Source organism: Numida meleagris, chromosome 4, assembly GCF_002078875.1.
Source record: "Numida meleagris isolate 19003 breed g44 Domestic line chromosome 4, NumMel1.0, whole genome shotgun sequence".
NCBI classification, from domain to species: domain Eukaryota; kingdom Metazoa; phylum Chordata; class Aves; order Galliformes; family Numididae; genus Numida; species Numida meleagris.
Genome location: NC_034412.1, coordinates 50208258 through 50233807, shown reverse-complemented (window position 1 = coordinate 50233807; position 25550 = coordinate 50208258). Strand labels below are relative to the sequence as shown.

At 41.4% G+C, this 25550-nt stretch overlaps 1 long non-coding RNA gene across 28 annotated transcripts in view; it reads right to left on the bottom strand.

Annotated features, from left to right (window-relative positions):
* The window catches only part of LOC110397876, a 295332-nt gene that overhangs the window by 173820 nt on the left and 95962 nt on the right, over positions 1-25550 (bottom strand). Inside the window, exon 14 of one of the 28 annotated variants that reach the window (XR_002438055.1) lies at positions 12019-12236. The exons of the other annotated variants lie outside the window; for them this stretch is intronic. This is a non-coding gene — a long non-coding RNA (uncharacterized LOC110397876). Of the gene's footprint in view, positions 1-12018; positions 12237-25550 lie in introns of those variants that run through there. 28 annotated transcript variants of the gene reach the window in all.

The window sequence follows — 25550 nt, the reverse complement described above, 5'->3', positions numbered from 1 at the left end:
TCCATCTAGGTAGGAAGTTAGCACTTGCAAACTGGGACAAGGGACGTCCATATCTTTGTTTCCCCTCAGCTACTGAGCCTTTGAAATTTACAGATTAGTTACCAAAATCTGAAAGTGTCCTTGAGTTCCTTCCTCTTCCCATTGTGCCTATGGCTGCAAGCTCCACATTTGTTGTGTCTGCTGTTGCAAATACACCCACCATATCCAACCTCAAGGCCGCCTCTGGAACCCCAGGGAATCCCCACATCAGCCCAGATGACAAAACCTCCCTTCTCCTGGTGCTATGGACAAGAGCCAGCAAGACCCCTTGAGGCCAGCAGCCTGTGGCGCTGACAAGGGAGAAGTACAGCGGGACAGTGGGCAGAAAGGATGCTTGTGTTATCCTCAAACTTTGTTCTAAGCGAGAGCACAGCCTGTCGTTCCCTTCATCCAACCCTTTCAGCACCAAATACTGCTCTGACTGCTATTCCTCCATGTCTTCAGGAAAACACAAATCTTGCGGTGCAGCAGTGACACCATTGGCAAAATAAAAGAAGTGCAGTGGCTACTAGTTTCAGGGAGAGTGCAGTAGTATTGAGCTACTGGGACCTTTCCAGAGCACACAACACAGAGTTTGTTTTGCTTTATGCAGAAGATCCACCTGCATCCTGGCTGAGCTGCCTAGGAGCACTCGGGCAGGCTCCAAGTGACTTTCAAGGACTGTTGAACTTGTACCCAATTCCAGGGGCTGATCTTCATTACTGCTTTAAATAATTAGCACTGATTTATGCAATTTTAATATCCAATATTAAACCATTTAATAGTGATTTATTTAAGTACAAGTTTTAATAGGTCTTACAAGAGCTGTTAACCTGAATAGGACGGAAGACAGTTGTGTACCCTTTCCAGCAAAGAAAGAGCAGACTTGGAGCTAACTAATTCCTAGATCATAGAATCATTCAGGTTGGAAAAGGCCTCTAAGAACATCTAGTCCCATCATTAACCCTTTACTTCCATGCCAACTCAATCACATCCCTTAGTGCCACATCTCCATGTTCATACCACATTAAAACTTTTTACTAAGTGTAAAACAGCAGATGCAGATAGCTAGATCACAAAGGGAAGGTACTAAAAGACACGTAGGAACTTTAATTACTTTTACCACAAATTGCAATCACACCTCACTGAAAGCTTCATGGTACTGTGGTTTCAACTCTGTTAGAATCTCATGGACTATCCCCAAGTAGCACAGAATATGGCCAATGCACCCGCCAGCCTGTATTTGGGCTCTGAACACACAGGTCCAGCTCTTAGCTGTGCCACCAACATGCTGAGTAGCTCTGAATGAATCTCTTTGTCTCCTGTGCCTCATTTTGCTCTGCTGTATACAACTGGTTCGTGATGCTTGCATCCTCCATGGAAAGCTGCAGGAGTAGTGATGAGAAACTGTATATGACAGTAAGAAGTATTCATAGCTACGATTACCATTAGTAACAGTACTAGAGAGGGAGCAGCACTTTAAAAAGATACCTGTCTTTTGGAGAAACTCGCTCACCAGAGCACACCAAAAGCAGGATTTCCTCCAGCCTCCTGCACCTGTAAGGGGCACTGTCACCCTATTGCTACCATCACAACGAGCAGCTCTGACTTGACAGGATGATGCAAAGTGTTCAACTTTTACCCTAGCCTTTCCTATCTCTTTCACAAGTTCTGTACATATGACTGAGCAGAGCACTCTGTATGAAAAACATTTTTTCCACAGTCAGCTGCTTCATGAAGTGCAAGTCATCCTTGTTATATAAAGGAACCATTGAAGGACAGTGCCACAGACCACTTTCTGTAAGCTGGGATCTGCCTGACGCTAATTGGCTTTCGAGATTATTCAACTTCGAACCTCACCTCTCAGACCATTTCTAGTCTGTGATGCCCTTATTCTTTTACAGTTATGGTGTGGTGAGGAAGTCTGAGACGACCCAGTGATGTGAATGGCAACAGGACCCATTTTGCCATGGCTTCACACCCATCCACCCATTGGTGCAAGCACAGAGGCAGAAGACAAGAGGATCCGACTGCATGCTCCTGAGGTAAAACTCAGGTAGGTTCAGGAGTGTTTCTGTCTCGTTATCCCCAAGAGGAAGTCAGGGAACCAGGCATACAAAAGACAGAAGAGATCCCAATGTACCCTTAATCTATAAATATTTAAGTAGTCCCTCCTCCCCCTCTTCTCAACAACATATGCCAGTGTCTCCTTCAGCTCATAAAAGCCAATTCCCTCCTGCTGTTTCCGAGCACCAGAAGTCTCTGAGTGGTGATTAGTGGATTACGTGCATCACAGGGACTGACTCCAATCACTTTCCCCTTGCAAATTGCTCAACTTCAATGCAGCAGCACAGAGCTGAGGGTGCTTTGTCACCGGGGCGTGGTCCTCATTATGGCCAGGAGACTTCAGGAGTTTGTTTACATGGCTGGAACATCATCCTCCTGGGCAGCTAATCAGCCTTTCCCCAGGGTTTCTGCTCTTTGAATACTTAAGGGTAATCACCACCAGCTATCTACAGTGAGAGCAGCATCTAAGTAATTTCACCAAGTCAACTGACAACAGCTTGAGGTAATATTAGCCCCCTTATATGAAGACAAGTGCTCTCCACACAAGGATGCTGGAGCTTAGCACCACTCAATAAATCAGAGCAACATCCTGGAAAGCTTGCCATTAGTTCTGAGCCATTAATTTTTGCTGGGTCTTTGACACAACTGTTTGAGAGTGCTGTAACCTGCTCTCTGAAAGTTAAATTATAAAGAGCAACTTCCCTGAAGGTGCTAGTCTAACCCATTTAAGTCCTTGGCTAAACATCTAAAATAAATCACCAGAGAGCTGTGAGGCAGAAGGCTTCCTACCGTGCAGGATGTGAGAATAAGCCATTGCCTCTCCACTTTTCCAGCTGGGAAACTTTCGGCCCTGAGCAATACCTTTGCAACGTATTCCATGCAGTGCCATAGCTGCCAACTGAAACATTATATTTTACCATATGTACTTCCACTTAATGATTTTTCCCACTCAAGTCTTTTCTGATCAGTTTCCTTCACAGTGATTGAATGGCAAAAGGAAGAAAAATTTTAGAAGGCAAATAATAATGGCCAGTTTCCTGTCCTGTTACCACTGTATAACTGAAGACAATAACAGTGATCTTACTAATTCCATCTAAGACCACTCTTCTTAAAAGATTTCCATCATTAACTACAAGGGCAGTAGAAAAAAATTCCCATTCATCGTTCTTCAGAGCACCCCCAGCGTCAGCTGGCAGGTGTAAGAAGGAGACTGCCTACCCCTGAGTGATGCTGATCAGCAGGAACTAATTTCCTCACTCAAGTAAATCAGCGCCTGCCTACAACCTAGCAATTGTTCTTTCTTTGTTTTATGGTAGCCCATAAAATCCTGCCCAACTTTATGGCAAAGCAAGCACCCATCAAATAGTGGCCTGAAACCTCAAAGACATTTAGTGGAAGGTACAAGATAAGAAACTACCTCTGTAATGGCCACAGTCTTGCTGCCATGCACTAAGGTGAACCAGAGAGCATCTACGCTACAGCAGCTTTATAAGCACAGCTCTGGACCCATCTACGCACTGCATAACATCGCTCAGAGCTTTCAGCGCTCTGCTTCTGGATGAGGCTGTAATGGGAAATCCTAATTAAGGGCACAGAAGGAAAAAAGCCTTCCAGACAATTAATAATCAACCTAGCGTTAGGTTAAAACCGTGTTTTAATTGGACTGTAATGAGGCAACAATGTATCTCTGATTCCATTCAGAACTGAAAAGGCTGCTTCAGGTAAATGAAACCAATGCGTTCATAAAGACTGGCAGTTATCAACTTCATTCCATATGGCACCATAAATTACAAAGAGCAGGTAATGAAGCAGTGCCAAAAAGTAAATACTTCACAATCCCTGTTTCCTTACATCTCTCAGTGGGAGTGGATTCTCACTGTGATGACCATGAAAGCAACCCCAGAAAAACTAATAGTTCAGACCACCTACCCTTTATCAAAATATGGCAAGTGGAATTTTTGTTGCTGGTGTTTTTTTTCCTAGAGAAATCTTCACAACGATTTTTCTGTCCTGCAGAAGGACAGAAAAGTCTGCGGGAGAGCTGTCCCGTGGGCCAGGTCTCCTCACACCAGCCTAGTTCTGCCCACAGGCTCACTCTCTTGAGCATAGTTTCGCCATGGTCCTGCTACCAACCAATCCCAAGGATGCCTTAAGATAGGATGAAAAAACTATGTAGAGAAGGTAATACCACACTTCTCTTGGAAATGTCTATGTCAGATGAAATAGCTGGAAGATAGATTGAGCCTGTACAAGCACCAGTGATGCGTGACAGGGACACAAGCACCACCAGGAGTTGCATCAAAGAGATACTATGGTCACTGTTGTTGTTACCTATCACCTTTTGAAACTCCTGTCTCTGGAGGCAGCACCGCTTCAAACAAATGCAAACATATCTTCCACTTCAGTTCCTCACTCCTCTCCTAGTTCCCTGTTACCTAATGCAAACATCCTGAACAAAGCTCCACTGGCATGCAAGATAAATCCACTTCCCAAACCAACTTATATGCACAGTTGCTGCTCTTTTTTCTCTAAACGGACATGGAAGTGCAATAAAAACCCTTTTCATGACTACACTTAGTTACAAACATCATTTTAGGGAGCAATGAGCAACTGCATCATTTTTATTTTTCCAGTGCTCCTCCTTTTTTACATCCAAGCCCGTGTTTCAAAATCCCTAACCTTAGCCAACAGAAATAATCCATACATCGATGAATCATGTTCATACACTGATACAGACTGAAGAATATGCTCTTCAACTATGAAAACTGAAATACGTCCTTACTGGGCTGGAGGCATTTATACACATCCTTCAGTCCTTCCAAACAGAAAAATGCATCTTATTCATCACCCTCTGTCTTATCATGCATCTTCTCTAGCTTAACTGCTCTCTCAGCATGTTTGCAACTATGGTCAGTTTTCCAACTACAAATATGGCCACTAGTTTCATTAGTCAATAAAGTAACATAAGAAAGCATAGCATCTCTTGTGCTGATCAGATTCTCATTACCACTTTATGCTGTTCAAACTAAGCAGACACATTGTTTATGCCAATGAAATTAATGATGGTTAGCTAAACTCGTGGGACAAAATTTGTAGCATGGAAACAAAGCAAGTTGCTGCTCCTGATCTGGAAGCTTCTGTCAGAGAGAAACTTTGAAAAGCACCAGTTCCAAAAGATAATATGGGCTACTGATTTTCATGTCAGATATTGGCAGGAGCTGGATCAGTTTAACTTGCTACCTGAGGCACAAGACATTCTGTATGGATGAAGACGAGATGTAATGGCCTTAATTTGCACCAGTGGAGGTTCAGGTTGGATATCAGGAAAAATTTCTCCTCAGAAGGAATGGTGAGGCATTGGCACAGGCTGCCCAGGGAGGTGGTGGCATCACCATCCCTGAAGGTGTTCAAGAACCGTGTAGATGTGGCACTGAGGGACATGGTCAGTGGGCATTGTGGGGATGAGTTGAGGTTGGACTCGATGATCTTAGAGCTCTTTTCCAACCTTAATGATTCTATGACTTCTATACCTTAATTTATCAGTGATGCTGTATCATGTTTTATTTTAGACACAAGGGTTAAGAAAGCAAATAGTCAGCATAAACCTTGCCTAGGCTCTATTCTGACAGCAACTATGCGCTGGGCAGTAGATAAGTCTCCTTTCTCTTTTTTGAGCATGGGTACACATTCCTGCTCTCAGTACATGAGCAGCAGGCAGATCAATAGAGAAGCAGCACAGGCTGAGTCTCAGGCGGACAAGAGCTGAATAACTCATCTCAGAAAGCTCCTTTACTGCAAACGTGAATATAAGTGAGAACGTTTTTATTATTACTGTTATTATTCACAGGCTTAACTAAATCATCATTTATATAACATATTGAAAGGTAAACCACCACCTGCTCCTGCCAGATGTTCTGCCAATCTTTAGTACCACTTTGAGCATGCTACAATACTGAATGAAATGGAAGACTGGACCTCAAAGGTATTTATTTCCCCAGTCTCCTGCTGTGCTATAAGGGGATTGCTATTACACAGGCACATCAAGATAGTACTCACCACACCGTCAGTTATATAATGACAGCATATCATAAATAGCACAGTCCTCTTATCAGTACCAGGATCTAAATGAGTATAAACGTGATGGGGATGTGCATGACAGTGCTTCCTTGGAACTCCAGTTCAACGCTTCTTCAAAGGGATCCGTTTCTGCTATTGCAGTATTTTGAAGAGAAATAGAAACACCTTCTGCCTTTAAAAGACGCAGAACTCCTGTAACTGTGAATGCAACTATGCTTTAATATCCTTTGTCATTCATAATAGTCCCCATTCTGCAACACTTCTACTGAAGCAAAGGCCTAAGACTGTCTTACTTGAAACCTCAAGAAGGTAGTAAGGTGGGTTGTTTTGTTTTGTTTTTCCCTATGTAGGTGGGTTTCTTTAAGCTTCCCAAAGCAGCCAATAACCTGAACCCCACACACAGCAGCTAATGGAACTTGTGGCTTACATTCATCACAACAGCCACGAGTCACTTTTTCTGAGTTTCCATCAGCTGGAAGGAGTTAACTTCCTACCTGCTGCTAAACAGATGGGACACCTCTGCACTCCCTTGCAGGCAGAAGGTTGTCTGTTGGTATAAAAAGATAAAGACAAGTGGAGAAAGACTACAAGCAAGGGAGTAGAAAACTGGCATCCATCACATGGCACAGTTGTTCACATGTCCTACAGCGAGCACTGCAGTGTTCCCTGAGTACACATCAAAATGCCACCCCCACACTTTGAGAATGTCCCTTCTCTCCCTGGGAAGTTGGGCACTGCCCATTCACTGGCCACCCATTAGGATACCCTGGTGCTCACCAAGTGTTTTTAGTCTCCGTGGGTCCCTTAGGCTCTGTGATGAATGGCAGAGGACTGGGAGTACTGGGAAGTTCTGAAGCTGCAATCCTGTCCCCTCAGGCTGACTGTACAGCCCATCTGCCTCCCACTGCCACAGCTGCAGAAAGGTCCATCGTGTACAGAAAGAAGTAACTCAAACTAGAAAGGCCTGTCAGAACACACAAAAAAAAACCTGTCGATATACAGAGCCTTTTCCCCACAAGTAATATTTTACTTGCAAAATGAACTGTCAGTGGCCAAACATTCTGCTCTGGCTGATTTTATTTTACTCCAAGCAATTCGCCTTCTCCACAAAGTAAGATTGCGTGCTCTGGAGCTTTCAAGAGGAAGGCCCTCCTTAAAGTAGGGCCACAGCATAGATTATTGATTAGATCAGATATTGAAGTCTAGATGCCAGGTATTTTTTCCTACTGAAAACTTCCCTTGGTTGTTTTCTTTTGAAGATCTCAAGCAACAACAAACAGCCTTCCTTTTAATGTGAAAACTTGCACCTACGACTGTAAAATTGTTTCAACTTCAGCTCCACTTCCAAACAGTCTCTTGCTATGCAATCCTCTCATAGCAAACTTACCAGTCTTTACTGAAGAGATTTGTATTACCCAAGTCCCAATTCTCTTTGCTACTACTCAACACCCCCCTTGGCTTTCTTCCTCCTTAGCTTTAATGAAGTCCATGTCAAATTTTCCTAGGAAAGAGATCACTCAATTTTTCAGTCTTTCATAGTTCTATAATTTCTTGATACTACTACAACTGGCCCCAGAACCACACATCTCCTTAAAAAAAGATAGTCGCAGCCCTCTACGCTGCTGAATATCTCAGACGTCTTCATGTCATCACTAGGAGCCACAGTGTATTTTCCTCTATGTCACTAACAGAATAATGAGGTGTAACAGTGAAGGAGTGAAAAGCTATTCCTGTAGGAAATCATTAGAATCATACCTGCTCATCAATGCCCTGGTTGCATTTTAAAACTTCAGTTAGCAAATTCTTATTCAATTTAATAATGTGTTGTGTGATGATTTTGCACCCTTTCAGTTCCTTAATCAAAATACCATTCAGTACCAAGAGAACTCTATCAGCTAAACTCATAATCTCATCACAAAAGATATCAAGTTCATTTGACAAGACCTATTTTCCATAAGGCCAGGCTGATTGACATTAATTATATTCAATACTTGTTTCTGCCCCAGACTGCCTGCACGTGGGTGTTGCTTGTTCTTTCCAGGCTTCCATCTTCATCTTTTTAAATGAGCATATCACCACGTCCCACTTCATGGGAGGTTATGAGGACGTATCTATTAGTGCTTACAAAACCCTGTGCAGAAAGCAAAGCTGCAAGCCTCCTGACAACACTGCAAGGGGAGCATTAAGGGAAAGCAGAAAGGCTGTGTCAAAATGTATTCAGCTAATCCAGCATACTGTCTTAAAACATTGGGCAAAACAGGTGATTCAAAAACAGCTGGAAGAATCTTCACAAAAGGCAGCAAAGAAAAGGTTACATCACTTCTTAGACCAATCTACAGCCTCTGCAAAATGGAAAGCTCCATTAAACAGCTCTGAGTACTCCTGGTCAAGTATTTCTTACCTCCTTCACAACATAGGCACTCTGGACTACTCACACAAAGATACAGCAGATATTTTTTCAAATGCTACTAAATATCTCCACTACAATATGAAGCACATTTCCCAAGTGAGGAAACAGCACAGCACCACAAAAACCTAAATTCATGATTTGCTGAGTTTACTGTTGGGTGAAGTCTTGTGGGGGTGGACATGAAACAACAAACTCAACTTCCTCATGGTTTCCCCCCCCCATTTTTTTTCAAAGTGAAAAAAACAGCTGGCCCAAGACAGTGAGCAGGAATCAGAAATCTCAGAAAGATGCACTTAACCCATTGCCTTGATTCTGTTTCATATGGATACTTTTAAAATGTAAAGTTTGAGAAGTATTTTCTTTCCTTTCATATAAAATACTGCTTTTGAGGAAGATTTGGCTATAGCGACCTGTATTGAGGCGTCTGCAGAATTACGTGGTGACACTGGTTACATGTGAGAGATAACTCATGTCCAATGTTTGCAAAAAAAATACTACAGGGGAATTAGTCTGTTTTAGCCTTCATTTTTTTTTTTTTACTGATTACAGTAAAGCCATATGAATAAGTCTATCACCATGAGGAAAAAAAAAGCTCAATATATATCTAAAATGATCCTCTGTCTCCTCTGAGAAGCCTCCACTGGGCTACAAGGACTTCTCCAAGAAGAAAAAGATTCTGCTAGCTTTTTCAATCTTCTTCTATGTACAAATCTCACTAGAATAGCTAAAAAAAAAAACACTTAAAACATCCCTGATTTACGACCCAATGCCATTAATTTGGTTTTTATCTTCACTTATACACTGTTAGGCTATCATTGATAACTGCTGTAATTGTGTACATTCACAATTCTCATTCCAGTCTGAAAACAGAAGCGACATGGGTTGGAGAAAATGCCAATAAAATTGTCTTTTATTAGAAAAAATACACAAGAAGCCATGAACCAGTTTCATGGTCAGATTTTGTGGAGTTTCTGCAGAGACGATTTAAAAAAAAAAACAAAACAATTTTTCAATGCCATCCACTAGAAACTCAAACACAGATCAGATGCATTTGACAAACTATGCACAGAGTGGAAGGACACTAGTAAGTAAGATTTTAGTGAGACTCTTACAAATAAGAAGAGGGTTTCCTTGTTGTACCTTCTTTCAGATCTTCATTTTCTTTTATTTGAATTGGCTCTACCTCGCCGAAGCCATTTGGTCAATTCTGTGCCTCTCACGTCTGTTAGGGCAGTGTGCTGCAGTCGGACAGAAGTTCACTGACTTTGGTACAGGGAAATGGGAAGACAAGTTTCACAATTTTCTGACTTAAAGGGTATGCAAGCTCCATGCCTCCCTAATGAAATAGACGTTAAATGCAGCTGTGCATGCAGCAGAAATGTCTTTGGTACAATGAGGCTAACTCAATGCCAATTCAAGTAAAAAGAAAGCTTCTCAGATACTTCAGCAGCCATCAGAGCTGACCTCCAGCCCCTTGTGCAAATATCTGCTTCAAGACTCCTCCATTTTTCCAGGCTTTTCATTCCCCTTCCTTCCACTGGACTTCTGAGTACATCTTTTGAACACCTTACTGTGATTGCCTGGCACTCAGTAAAGAAGGATGGATAGAAACACAGCAGATTAAAGGGTAAAGGCAGACGATGGACTCTAAAGCCATTCATGCTCCCCAAGGAGATGACATGTATCTGCTCACACGGGCAGAGACAAATGATAGGGTTCTGACTTCCACACAAAAAGTACATATCTCAGTATGAAGATGTGAGCAAGCACATCTTCCACACCACACTTTTTCTGAGGAAGCATCCAATGCAGCTTGCCATGATAACTAAATTTATTATTAACTGTGTATTTCATGATGTTAGTGACAATATGTTAATGTGATTTTTCACGTCCTCCTGCAGTGAACAGATGGCTCCTTTTACTTTACTTTCCACATCAAGTGTGATTATTTCTTGGTGCCAAAAGCCACCTGCCGCTCCCTGGTCTCCAGTCTAATTTTTTATGTTGGTAAAACACAGCAGGACTTGTTATCAGTTGGATGGCATCTTAATAAAAGGAGACATGCCAACATATTGACATCATGTTCAAGGGGAAATTTTAGCCTCATCCTGGCCCCTCCCCCAGTTCATAAAAAATAATAAAATGAAACGACAAAAAAAAGCCAAGAAGCCCCCCTTGCCTCCCCAGACTCCACCAGCTCCAAGATGCTCAGTCACAATTTTCGGGCCCCATGCCAAGAAGCAGAGTTGGCCTCCTTTTGTTCCCATACCAAGCACCTCAGTCAGGGCTCTGATCTCTCATCCTGTGTAATGATAATTAGCCATAACATATTCAGAAGTCAAATGTAAGCAGGAATACATTAACATTGAGATCAGTGCAGGGGTAATTTTCATTGGGAAAATGACAAAGAAGGACACAAAAATTGAAATCCAGGATGCAGAGATTTTCAGTATCACTTTCAAATAGATGAAGGGTAAACTCATTTGTTTGTCAGTCACGAGCCAGCACTCAACAGACAGCTGTGGTTTACAATAAATAAACAATATGAGTCTGATAAGCTATTGTGGCCCATCTCAATTTCTCTACACACTGATGGAAACAAAGAAGCATCTGATTCCAATGAAGATATTCGAAACTAAAAGCACAAAATGTAGTAAGCCCACGCTCAGACACCTGTACAAGTGGATAGACCAGTTTTCTAAAAAGTATCTCACTGACTTCTTGTCATGGTTTTATGATTTTTGTTATTGGTATTCCACATTATAACATCATGTACAGCACTGGGAGGTAAAGAGTTAATGCTCCAGTTCTGTGGACTGCCGATTCTTCCAGGTACCTGGTTCTCAGAAGAGAAGAAGAACTACATACCCCAGAGGACTTGGCGTTCAGAGGGAGTGATAAAACTCCTCACAAGTCACAAAACTGACTGTTTCTTGCTGCCCAGCAGTGTGTATGTGTGTTCCCCAGCCATCTTGCCTTCAGTTTTAGAGTAAGGCCTTTGGTTTCGGCGACACTCTCTCTCTCATTTTATTTGATTTATTAGCCTCAATTCCAATTATATTGTATTACATTGTGTTATCTTGTATTCCAATATCATATTTAGTAAATTAACTTTCCTCCTCTGATCATTGCTGCTGTTCTGTTTTTAGACCCGTCTCCCTTCTCCCTACCCTTTTCCCTTTTTCACCTTTCCCGGGGCATGGGTCTGTGGGTCCCCTGTCCCGTTAGTCACAGAACTGGGCCGAACCGCCCCATAAACCATTGAGCCCTCCTCCCCTTTTTCAGGCTGGTGGGCCTGCAGGCCTGCTGCCCCCGTCACACAGATAGATCTAGAGATAACTTTGTGACACTTCTTTAAGAACAACAAGAACTGTCCACTCTCCACTTTGGAATGATAATTTCAGCAACAGCTGGGAACCTTAAGTTACCCTCTAAGTCATAGGTACCTGTACTGCCAGATAGGGCAGACATTCACGTATCCATCATATGTGCTCCGGCAAGGATATACTGCAGTAAGTTGAGGCAGCTAGCGTACAGAACTGTTGGGACAGGCTTAGACATGCCACTGGTGCATCTTCTTCAATATTTGTGTTCATGTGTTGTACAGGAACAGAAAGTTCTCTGGAGTGCACCATTATTTCCGATTTCATGAAAAACTCTGGAGCTGCAATCAAAAGCATTTCAGGCAAGCTGTAACGATGAAAACACTTGGACATCTGAATAAAAACAGTAGTGTTAAAACAACAGTCACCTAGGAGTTCATAAGCCTGCAAACAGCTCACTCTTCCAGTCCACAACAGCTTACATCTCAGTGCAGATCATAGCTCTATCTAGTCCAGCAATAACCTGGCAGTGTTTATCCAGCACATTTTTAAATACGAAAACAACTCAAATACAATTTCCTCTTATCTGCTCACCTCCCAGAATACACAAATTACATTTGGTAACGGACTCACTGTAACTTCCATTAAGCTGCCCATAATTATTCATGAATAATTATTACTATTATGCCATCAACTGTGTGAAACTATCGTGCAATCAACATGAAGGATTTGAAACACTCCAACTGGTAGTTAGCTTATCCCTTACAGAGCTCAAAGCCAAAGTTGGATAGAATATGGGGGAGAAAAATATTCTGGGGATTAAGATGTGGAAGGAAGAAGACTGTGCTCCATTTGAAAACAGCTGCCATGAAACTTTCAGTGAAATGTGCCTTTTGCATTTTACACACTGAAATGAAAGTATTTTTGTACAGCTATATAGCAGTGCAGAATAAACATCCATGCAAATCAATAGCTGAATGCAAAGAATGTTTTCTTTTCACAAAAAATCATACTTCCAGGCATCAGAAAGGGGCTACCACTGAAAGAAAGGCAACGGGATAAGAGAGATGTTAATGTCCATCAGTTAGTTTGTTGGCAATGACATCTGCTATACAGGAAACAACTTGGAAACATCATTAGAAACTTCCAACAAATATGCATTTTATATCAAAAAATCTTTCTGAGCAGCCCTATCTCATTCTGTTTATTTTGCTTTCTCTCAAAGAAACATTTCCTGCTTTGGTTTGCTACCTCAACAATTCTTTAGGGCAGAACTTAAAGCTTGATCTCCAACCTAGTCCATGCCATTCTTACAGCTTCCTCCCTGAAAATCATGCACATTAAGAGGGCTGATGAGACTCATGTATCTCTGAGCTATAGAAATCTGTGAACGGGAGCATTCAACCTTATATTGCCCCTACTGGTGAGCAAGCATTTCAAAAGCAATAAGAGCCTGTAGAGTCCCTGCTCGCATCACCTGCTATTTGGGATCTCCTTCTGTTTTGTCTACATTTTAGAATACTAACACATCACACAGCTTGAAAAAAAAGCTTTCAAACAGGACAAAATCAAAATCCTTTGTGAAATCCCCTTAATCCTTACTCTTCTCAAAAGCATCTAAGAGGCCATCACTTTGGCCAGAAAATGCCAGCCCTCCTTGATGGAACATTCAGAATCATTATCCAGAAAAAAAAAGACAATTTTCACTCTCAGTGTTTGAGAAGTAATAGGACATCCCACTCCATCCTCTTATAAGTTACCTGAAAAACAGTTCCTCTAACTGCAATCTCCACACTGCTTTCAGTGATGCGTTGTCCTTTTTTGCCAACTGTCTCCCTTGACTTGATGAGAATTTTCAGCAAATACACCTGGTTGAGTTTTACTCTAGCATAGTGCTTCTCTTTAAGACACTGACTCAATTAAACCTTTAAGAAATACCAGTGCAAAACTGAAACTGTTAAAACCATCACAATTTCTCAGTGCTCCACAGAGGTTATTCTTATCAACTATTCTGTGTCCATTGCTTAGGTGCTTTCATTCTTTTCTTTTATGCACCCCCTCTCTTGGTACAAATGAGGGAATTCTATCAGGAGCTTTACTCACGCAATTTTGGTCCTCTTTAACATCAATAGTTTTTTGTTTATACTGTATGAAATTCAAGACAAAGAAATAGAAAATAACTTCATGAACTGCAGTGACATTCATTTGAATTCACCCATCTGCAGCTTTTCCTTCCAAGATGAGCAGAATTTGCAAGAATTACTGCAGTACGAGGGGGAATAGTTTTAAACAAGTGGTGAGATGCTGGCACAGGTTGCCCAGAGAGGTTGTGGATGCCCCGTCCCTGGGAGTGTTTAAGTCCAGGTTCAATGAGACCTTCAGCAATCTGATCTAGTACTTGATCTAGAAGTTGGCAGCCCTGCTTGTGGCAGGGGGGTTGGAACCTGATGATCCTTGGGGTTCCTTCCAACCCAAGCTATTATATGACTCACTTCGACCTGCATCTGAGTAGCACATACAATAGGACTACATCTAAGGACTCCAGAAAGCAGAGCAAGAATTTGTAGAAGGGTATCATGTGTCAGAAAGCAAGGTCCAGCCACCCTGAGCAGAGTCCACCTAGTAAAGAAAGTTCTGGCACACGGCCATACACACCAAGCTAAAGAACTGCTCCTGAAGCCACAGCCCTTCGCTGTTCCATCACACAGATGAGTGAAGCCCCAATGTTTCACTACAAAAATTAGTGGAGAGGAATGCTCAAGCAGCACATCCAAAGTGAAGCAATGACTAAAGATAGCGTGCCAGCTGTTGCTCTCTCATGATACTACTTTGGGCATTGCCCTTCTAAGAGTGGGTTAATCCCAGCTTCTTCTTAAATTACAAGAATGTTTAAGTTAAAAAATTCATCACAGCAATTTCAACTGATATAATGCAGCAGTGAATTAGTAATGATTCACGAAAACAAAAGTATTCATTTTCTTCTCTTTGATGGCACTGATTCAGCAAAGAAACTAAGCATGTGCTTAGGTATGAAAGCAATTCCTCAGGACTAAAAACACAGGGCTTCATCTGGTCCTTCTCACATCACCCAAGCAGAAATCCTTCCTCTGTCTTTTACAGGTGTTGCATCAGACTCCTAAACAAGCTCAAGCTAGCAAGCAAAGAATACACCATTATAAATATGAGTAGCTCCCTGGAAGCCAACTTGAACTGCACCCACTTCATCTGTAGCTGAACATGGCACACAGCTGTATCCTAACACTCTGATATTCAAAGCTAAAAAAGAAAGATTGGACAGGAATCTGGATTTGCTGTATTTTTAATTTTTGTTCTACCCTCGCACGCACGCAGTAGCCCATTCTCAGAACTGCATGGCACTCAGCGCATCTGTGTCTGATAGAGGGATTAAGCTTGTCATTAGGAATCATTCTGGTGGCTGAAAAAGCAGTCTCTCTCTTGATAATGTGTAGTATCATTTAAAACAAATTAATTTCTCATTTCTTGCTGCTGGTCATAATTCTCAGCATGGGACACATCACAAATGACCTTAGGATGGACATACAAAAGTCATTAGCAAATCAGAAAAAACAGCAAATAAAAAACAACCCAAAACCATTATAGCTGTATTTTTCCTCCCCATTCCTTCATTCCTTGAAGCTCATTTTCATAATATAATTCATCCGATAGCGGCAAATTACAGCACTCTCGTCCTCCTTTAGGCTACTAGATCGCCTCTGTATATTCTATTATGAAATTGGTTAATTAATAATTTCTCTATATTGCCACTAAGCAGAACTACACGGTTAAATTATGATGATGGTGCCTCATTACGTGCACATTCTGAGACAGCAAGCCATCATTTACTGTCAGTGTGTTGTGTGCATGCACACTGATCGCTAGCAGGACCATGCACTTGCCTGTGACTCTTTCCAGGGCTCCCCTTTCATATTTTAAAGAGTCATACTCAGTGGATGAAGAGAGAAAGGTCATGGACAGTAGGGTGAAAGATGAGGAATAATTAAAATCCAGATTTTTGAATGCAGTCAGAGACCACAGCTTGTTAGTTTAACTCAAGGACAAGGTGTACTGCGTGAATCTCATTAGGGATTTCTGCAGGAGCCTAGCTGGAGTCTTTGGTTTCACCTACAGGCAAAGGCAATACAGCTGTTACAGCCTCTCTTTTCTTTCAAGAAGGCAAAGTTACAGCAAGATCAACCAAATAAATCAGCTCCTAGGAGAATCAGGCTCCTTTGTATCCTCCAGCTCTCTGTTTGAGCACAGCTCCAATGCTTGTGTTATCATTTTGATATTAATGCCCATAATCCGCTGGGAGTAAGCAATTGTTTGTCTCTAAGTAAGCCCATGTGTATGACTAAATGTTAAATTAAACTATCATCCATCTAGATGCAATATTATGCAGCCACTAGATGTGTTAGATATTGAAAATTCGTTGCCACTGCTTTTTATTTTTCCTTTTCAAATCATGCAGCCTAATAAGAACCCTATGAGTAATCTCTCTACTGAAATCTAAAGTAAATACAATCACAAGTCGGTCAGTCACCTACTTTAACCTCCTGTTGAAATTACAGCCTCGCAAGCTTTTCTGATTGTTTCAATCAAAACAAAATGAATAAACCTAACCCGGGGGATATTTAAATATCCACTTGAGTTCCCAGTAAAACCTTTACCATGTGATTTATACAAATGCTGGAGAAACTGCCTGCAGCCTCTATGTTTAGCATACATTGCAGTTCATAACTATCCCAGCAGCTCTGTATGCTGTTTCCATCCCTCTATGCACCCTCAGCCCCTCGTATTTGACCTCTAAAGCAGTGTTGACTACCAGCAGGTTGGAAATCCTATCTTATTATCAGGTTGGTGAGGGCTGAGACTGATCAGGACACATCCCTAGACACATGAACATCTTAAGGTGCTGAGGGAAGCAGGCATGGTAGATCCAATAGCTTCGTTCAAGCACACTGCACCTTAACCAAGCCAGCTCCAAGAGTCACATGTCACCAGCCTCAGCTTCTACTTTGTTCCCACCACCAACATGATGGGAAAACGATTCCTTCCCAGTCCTACATCTCTCGTCTCCTTGCCTATGTAGCAATGAAGCCACCTGTGTCTCCTTCTGATGGGATGATAGGGAAAGAACGCATGTCCTTTTGATAGGACAAGAGATAATGGCCTCAAGTTGGTGGTTGGCCTTGGTGATTTTAGAAGTCTTTTCCAACATTAACGATTCCAGGATTTTCGTGCCCGTTTTACTGTTTCTAAAAGTTATACCTTTGGGCAGCAGTAGGAAATATTGCAGGGCCCAGATTTTACTCTCCATTCAAAATACATCAAATTGAGAGCATGAAGTTGTTTCCGGTGCAAGCTGTTATTAATACATATAGTTCAGGCGGGACATGAGCGATACAGAAAAGAAAATCCTCTACTCACACCATTTCTAACCATCAGAGCTTCCCAGTTTTCTGGAAGCAACACTTAAGACTTCCCATCAGGAAGAAGCAGGTCCACAGCTTAACCTCCATATATTATATGACTAAAAACTATTTTCTACACTTGTTAAAGAAAAAAAATTGATAAGCAATACTGTGCTATGTACTACAACACAATCTGGTATTTTTTGCTATGAAAACATATATGTATCATGTTGCAAATTGATTGTCAGTATAACACCTCCTTAAATCTTAGAGGGACACACGGGAAGACAGGCAGCTTCCCAAAGGACCCTGAGTAGCTCCTGTTGTCACAGTACAGTTCTTTTCAATTTCCTCCCAGGCCAAACCACCCAATTACAATTGCAAAAATATAGGAAGGGATATTTCCATCTCCCCGGTACAAACAAATCTTCCTCTAATCTATTAGCAGCAGCCAAGAGACCATGCTTTCACTGTAGGATGACATCATTCTTCCACGGTTCTGCAAATGGTCCAAAAATAGCATTCCAGATTTCAGAAATCTATCCATCTTTCCTGTAGACCAAGGATCAACTTTTCTTAATGCAATAACCAAGTCAATTACATGATCCATTCTTTTTTCATAGGTGATTGTTATCCTTCCATCATCATCAGATCATTCCCTTAGGTGAAATTCATCTTATTCTCAGTCATTACCCAAAGCCCTTAGAAATACTATTCCGCTGGTAACTAGAGTCCTCTTGAATCCCAACGTGCATAATGCAGGACTTGAGACACAAATTCCGAAGTACAGAGGTGTTGTGTTTTAACTAAAGCTGCCATTAAAACATCTGCAGTCATTCACATGTGGAACACACTTCTATTAATACTAACACTATACAGATGCAGAATATTTCTGTACCAACAGAAATATTGTTACACACCTAAGTGCAAAAAGAAAGTTTTCTAGATTTTTTTTTGTATGTATTAAAATTATCATCGTCATTTCTTGTTTGTAAAAACCTGATTCAAAGAATTATGGCCATCAGATCAGCCAACAGAAATACATCACCTGATTTATAAGCTCAGTAAAATTGACACATATAATAAAACAAACTGCAAATCTGATCTTCCCAGACAATGACAGTACTTCTCTGGCCAAACACTTGAAAGTTGCTTTAAATACCACATCAAGGTCCATCACTGACCTGTCTCTGCAAGGGACTTGCAGTAATAATGTGGCATGAAATACCCTCTTGTCCTCATCTGTTTAAGACAGTTAAGTTCCTTCAGAGAGCTTTTAAAATATGCTTCAAGCCCATGAGGCCTTGATTTCAATTGGATTTTTAGGTCAGACGGTAAACTCTGCCTTGTAATAGGGTAGTATCCTCAAAGGCAAAGGAGAGAAAATGAGCAAAACACTGACATCCTTATGGGGAGTACTTCTAAGGGAAAAACAGCCACTGTTCTGCACAGCAGCTAGAGCTCACGAGTCCATGCTGTGCTGCTATTCGTTCCTTGTGAGCTAACCTGTCACTTCAATACAAGAAGTGCGAAGTCTCCAAAAGAATGTGTTACAATGAAGAATAAAATACATTTTTAGCGGCCCAGCCATGTCACATTGGGTAACAGTGACAAGTCACCAGGATGTTGGGTTAGTGTTTAACCTCAGCTTTCAGCTCAGATAAATAAGTATAAGCTGATAACTCAACAGTAGCTCGGTGCTCCAGTTGCCTGGAGGATTTCCAATATAATTAACATGAGTCCACCCTAGGGCTGTTCAGGATTCTCTCTGCATTTAGATGTTAGATCCAGGCATGCTTACACATGAGAGCCTTTTAGAGAGAGGCTGGCTGCACAGAGACAGTGTCGTAGAACTTAAAGCCACAGCACAGGGCTCAGGGTTGAACTCTGGATCCTACTTTCCTATGGGCAGTTCTTCAGTTCAGGCCACAGCACAGAACAGAAACCAGTGCTCTACCTCAGGTACCAGCAGCCACTGGCTGAGTACAAGTTAAACTAGACAAAGGGTCAAAATATTGCCTACAATCATGTTCATCTTTGAAATGACTAAGAAAATACAAGTATACTTCAGGTTGCTGTATTGACCAGTTGGAGACAAAACCCCACAAGAGCCAATGCAAATACAAAACAAAAAGGTGCTGCCTGCCTTGGAGAATTCACAGAAAGAATAGCCAATAGACAAACTATCAAAGGAGCAGTGAAGAAATTGGTTTCCTATTCAGTGACCTAACACAGGTAAATATCTGGATAGAATATATTCCTCAACAGAACAGTCAGTCAGAATCATAGAATCATTTGAGTTGGAAGGAACCCTTAAAGACCATCTATCCCAACTCCCCTGCAATGAACAAAGACACCTACAGCTGTATCAGGTGCTCAGAGCCCATCCAGTCTGACCTTGAATGTCTTCAGGGCTGGGACATCCCCTGCCTCTCTGGACAATCTGTTCTAGCGCCTCACCACCTTTCTCATAAAAAACTTTTATATGCATGAACAATTCACCGCAGCTAGAAAATCCCAGATTTTTTTTCAGCTGTTTGTGTCCAAGGATTCCGAAGCAAACACAAGCCAGCTGTTTTCCCCTAATAACAAACAATGTGACCAGAAAAGACATGGGTCATCAGAAAGACCGACAACATCGCCTTACAGCTAATGCTGCTCAGGCTTCAGATGTTCTGATTTTTTTAAGCACAGAGCATAACTGCAACCATGCAGGGCAAAATCGAAGGAAACTATTTGTTAACGGCAAGTGACACTTTGCCATAACTGGAGCATGATCGCTCTGTGACCCCATCGGCCCTGTAGGGTCAGAAGGTTGGTGAAGGACATCTGGAAGCAACACCACTTGCTCCGCCAAACTGAAAGGAGCAGCGCATCACAAGAAACTGTCTGTCATGCCAGGGTCCCAAATGAAAAAAACACAGGAACACCATCAACTGCACCTGTAACCTATTCCAATCAAAATGTTTTATTCTCAGAGAAAATAGGTGGCAGGGAGATGGCTTAAGCATAAATGTGTATTTTCTGGAGATTAGGCAAAAATATATATTCAGTTGAAAGGGAAGCTTTTCACAAAACTGTTTTGTACAGTCATACACTTTCCCATCAACAATACTTTGATGTATTTTTAGCAGACTTCTAGATTACACATGGGTACAGTACACTTTGTTTTCCGTTCAGTACATCAGCTCTTCTTGAGCTACGGAGCTCCTTCCAGCCTCTCAGACCATTCAGGGCCAGTTGCCTGTGCACGTCGAGAACAAAATACAGCACCTAGGGCAAGAAGGTCTCACCCACAGCCCAGCTTCTGGTCACAAAGCTCAAGTGCCCATTATTCAGTGTGGTTGCTCTGGGTTGTGCCCCTCTGATCATGTCTCTCTACAGAGACACTGCGCCTGAAAAGATCACTTCATGCTGCAGGAACAAGCCACCCAGTGACAGCATACCACAAACACAAGGGGAATCTCCTCAAAAATGAGAGCAGAGAACGTGCAAAACACTTAGATACAGCCACACATGTTTCTTAAACAATGCAAAACTTGGGGGATAATGTTGCTTCTTTCCTCAATATTTTTGTTGTAAGTTTGAATCATTCCAAGTCCTCCTCAGAATTCCCAATATATATTTCTTCTGTCGTGGCTTCCAGACCAGCTATACACTACAAGCAGAATAGCCTAAAAAATCTTCAAGTGAATATAAAACCTGTTTTTTATCATATCAGGATCTGCCATGTGGTAAAACCAAAGATACACTTGGTGTACTCTGTAAACTCTAAGCATTCCCTAAGCATTTAGGCTTTCTCCCCATCAGAAAGAGAAATAGGTACACTATAGGTTGGTTATTCACACAGATTTTTCATACACATTTTCAAATCACTGCTTTTGTTTCATCTCTTTCAAGCAGTTTCCAGTTCAGCTTCCCATTGCCCAGACAGTTTTGGGATAGCATTTACTCTTTCCTTGTCCTGAGTGTTCTAAGTTCTGTTCTGTAAAACGATGTCACATTAATAGCACCAGAGGTAATCAATTCTCCAACACAAGCGTCTTTGTCTAGCTAGGTCTTGCTCCATAAGAACAACAAACATGGGCTGAGCATTTAAGTCCTCACTTAGGCAAAAATTAGTGGGCCGGCCGGGAATGGGTTGATGGTTGGACTAGATGACCATCTTACTGGTCTTTCCAACCTTAATGATTCTATGATTCTATGAAAAACTACTCTGAAATTCTTGGAGATTTCCCCTTCTGTATTTGACTCAGACAATTCAAGAAGCACAAGAATCTCTTGCAGCGATCCTTGAGTCAAACCACTGCTCACCCAACTTCTTTTCTCCTTGGAAGATGCCGATCCAGTTGGCCAAAACAGAGGTTCATGGACAAACCCCAGCTTACCCTGCACTGGGCCTGGGTTGGCTTCAACCACCAACAGGGCTGATGACAAATGAGAAGCCAGGCTTCCAGCTGAATTTCAGTTTAGTTATTTTTGTTTTAATGTATGTGTGAATCAATTAATCCTGTCATAGAAGGGCATCGTAAACTGTGTGCCAGAGTTAATGAGTCAGACATTATCACATCATTACACCAGCTGGCATAATGTAGCATGTGTTGTTTGTCATAATATACACTGCCATGCTTAACAACCATTAATTGTTTACACGAGCAGTCATATTTTTCTTCAAAGAACCTTCAGCGACTGGTTAATATTTTGAAAGCTTCTTAAGCAAGTAACTCTTACTAGTGGAAAACAATAAAAATAACCTTCTCGCTCACAAAGAGGAACAAAATGGATTTATATGTAATGACAATTAAAGCCCCATCTCCTTCATTAAAAAAACTGAAAAACAAACCCACTCTGATTCCAGCTAGTTCCATGCATTCAATCCCCACTGGTCAACACTACCATGAATATTAATAGCGTAGGCACGGCAGGCCCCTCTATACTCCACAGGGATGGAGGACTCTCTTCATTTACCCATTCAAGGCACTGAGCACACAAGTTGGAGCCAACCCTCCTTCCACTTTGGAGCGCACCACAAGAAAATGGACAGAAGCTAAATGCATCAGTGGCAAAAGAGAGACTGGTAAATACTACAATCAACTCTGAACAAGTTGAAAAAGATGCTGGTGGCTTTCTACCACTCCCTGCATTCGTCACCTGTGTTTGTCAGGTGAAAACACAGCCATCAGTCCTACTTTATGATAGTAGTTTGGCTGCTAGTATTTTTTTGGCTGACTAAAGATAACATTTGGACATACTCAGCAACAAATCCAGGTTTACCAGCTTTCTGTGAATTGGATTCAGTCTGCTTCTGGCCAGATTTGTTGGCCATATGGCTTTCCAAAGCCAAAGGCTAATAACATGTTTAAGGCTGAAATTACTACAGCAGCCAGGAACGCTGAATTTGACCTGCAGGTACTGTATGCGTCTACTCAGACAGGCAGACATGCACTTTTGTTATGCTGTAGTTCTGCTTTTAAAGAAACATCCAGCTTCCATGGGGAAGAGAGTAAGAAGAAACCATTGAAATTCAGAGTAATGAAAAAGAACAGCAGACACAGGGATGCCTGAAAAACTACAAAGAAGGTCCTTTTTACTTTTTTTTTTTTTTTTTAAAAAGAGAAAAATGGAAATATGGAGCATTAATACCTCAAACAACCTTAATGTACTGTTAGTTTGATTTAAGACTCTCGTGGTTCCAGGAAGTGCTAAAAACAACAGATGCTGCTCTTTTGATGGTAAACATATAATCCTGTTCATTCACCTTATGGAATCAATTGTCACCATCCACAGCAATTCTGTGTGCAAAAGGGAAGAGCAGTCCCACAGATGTAGATGGGATGACACTGCATAGCAGCAAGGTCTCTCCCCTATTTCAGGACCCACATGCAGTCAGTTCATGCCAATGGCTACAGAGAAACAGCTCAGAATGCTCCATCTTCCTGGATTCACACCTAAGTTCGATCTGATTCAACAAAGCACCCAGGCATATGCTAATCTGAGTATGCATATGCATCTGAGTAGCCCATTGAAGTCATATTCTTAAAGAGAACCATGTGTTACCTTCTGTTTGTGTCATTATAGCCTGTAGCTGAAACATAATAATAGAGTTCACAATCCCTTTGTCTATACTATCTTTTAGTGTTTTACATCTTAATATTAAAAGTCTCATCAGATTTTATATGAAGGTATTTCCTTTTTTGGCAAGCACCAGAAATCGCGCACAAACACTGATTCACCTGCACGTAGATAAGATCAGATTTCTCTGGACCTTCATCAGTATTTAGTATCCCATTCTACCAGCCCGGTAGATCACACTGGGATGTTTCAATGATGGTTCAAATACAAGCCTTTCTCCATGACACTTGTGTAGGTAAATCAAAGGCAATGAGTTCTAACAAGACAGTTCTGATTTCTTCAAGAATAAGAAAGAAGACAAGACATCCAAAACAGGCCACGATGACACAGAGAACCATGTACCAGAAGAGCTGAGCAAAAGTCTGGTTCACAACATGTGCAAAGGTTTCTGGAAGGAAAGCTGTGTCAGGTATCTGCTTTGCAAATGTCCTCATGGAAAAAAAAAAAAAATTTACACTCATAAATACATTTTTTTTCTCATGTGTTACCCCTCAATGCTTCAGTTTGTCTCCCAAGAACAGAGTATCTTCTTGGAGAATGCTACTGACATGTCCAAAGGAGATCCTGAGAACAGAACACTCCCAGGCAGGCACAAGCCCATTCTCAGCATGTTCTTTTGCAATTATACAGAATTCTCGTGCTATCATTTTTTTAAAAAGGAGGCAGGAGTGCTTTCTTTGTGTGTTCTCACTTAATATTACCGAAGATGAACTGTCATCAGCAAATACCATTCACACCACAAGTGGGATGCCCCCATGTACACTGCTGTCACGTGTGCCTACATTCAGGCACAAGAGCCGAGCACTTGTGCAACTTTAAGCCCTTGGAATCATGACTTCAGTATCTCTTTGCATAGCAGTGATGTCTGTGTACAGTCATATGAAGGATCTGTCCAATATTTGCGTATTGGTGCTGCCTTAAGAAAGTATAATCAATACACAGGCTTTCTTCCTCGTTGCCTGTCAACTTTAGAGCTACCACAGTTCTTTGTGCTCCTGAGATTGTCTTTACAACTTCTTCCTATTTTTGGCTTAAATCTTATTTGCTAGATCACACAAAGAGTGGTCATAACTTAGTTGCAGAAAGATTAATGGTTTTCTCTCTATCCTAAAAATAAAATAAAACATAAGAAAACCCCTAACTCATCTATTTCAGTTTGCAAATGAAACCTTGGAATGTTTTCAGGATGAAACAATATTTTCAATTATAATATGAATAAACTCCCAGATTCAGTCTTCTTATTTGTAAGTAACTCTGTCGCAATGCCATTAAGCCTTTGTCACTACAGTTTAACTGACTATGAATTGCCAGTCCCTGTTCCAGCAGCTATAAGAAAGCAGAAACTTGCAGAAAACAAGCAAGAATACCAGAAACCAGCACAGGGAACATTGATCTGTGCATTTTTAAGTGTAGGGAAGGAGGATCCAACGATTTATCGAATCTGGTGTGCATTACATCTGAGGATATACCAAATCCAAACAGCAATAAGGAAAGATTCTCAATACCCTCATGAAACTGAAGCCTAGGGAAAGTCATGTCGGATCAGTATCCTCTCCTATTCCATATTGTAGAAATGATTTTACCTCTTAGTTGGACTTACGGTAATTGTATAAAGGCTTCCAATCTCTGGAAACTGTAATGAAATCTGTAATCCTGACCTGCTGGATATGAGCTATACAATTACTCAGAGTATATTTAGAACAAATAATCCATTCCCACAAAGCTCCAAATATTCATAGCTTCTGATGCGGGACGCTGTGCAAGGGCCTGAATCATAATTATTTCTGCAACAAGGTGGAAGGCCACATCTGACTTCTGCTAAGCCCTTTAACGGAGCTCATCTTCTCCTTTTGACAATGTTTGAGACATGCTAAGTCTTTGCTTGATTCCACATCTATCGTGTGGGAGCAGAAAACAGGAAGATTATAAAGAATCCATCCAAAGCAGCCCACCATTACCAACAAACACAGAATTACCCATAGCCAGTAATCTGACAGGGAAGCCAAGTCCACCAGTCTCTCTCATTTCTGTAAACTAAACCAGCAGAAAAGCAATGTTTCATAGAATAGCTAGTGAAAGTGGCTACTTCCA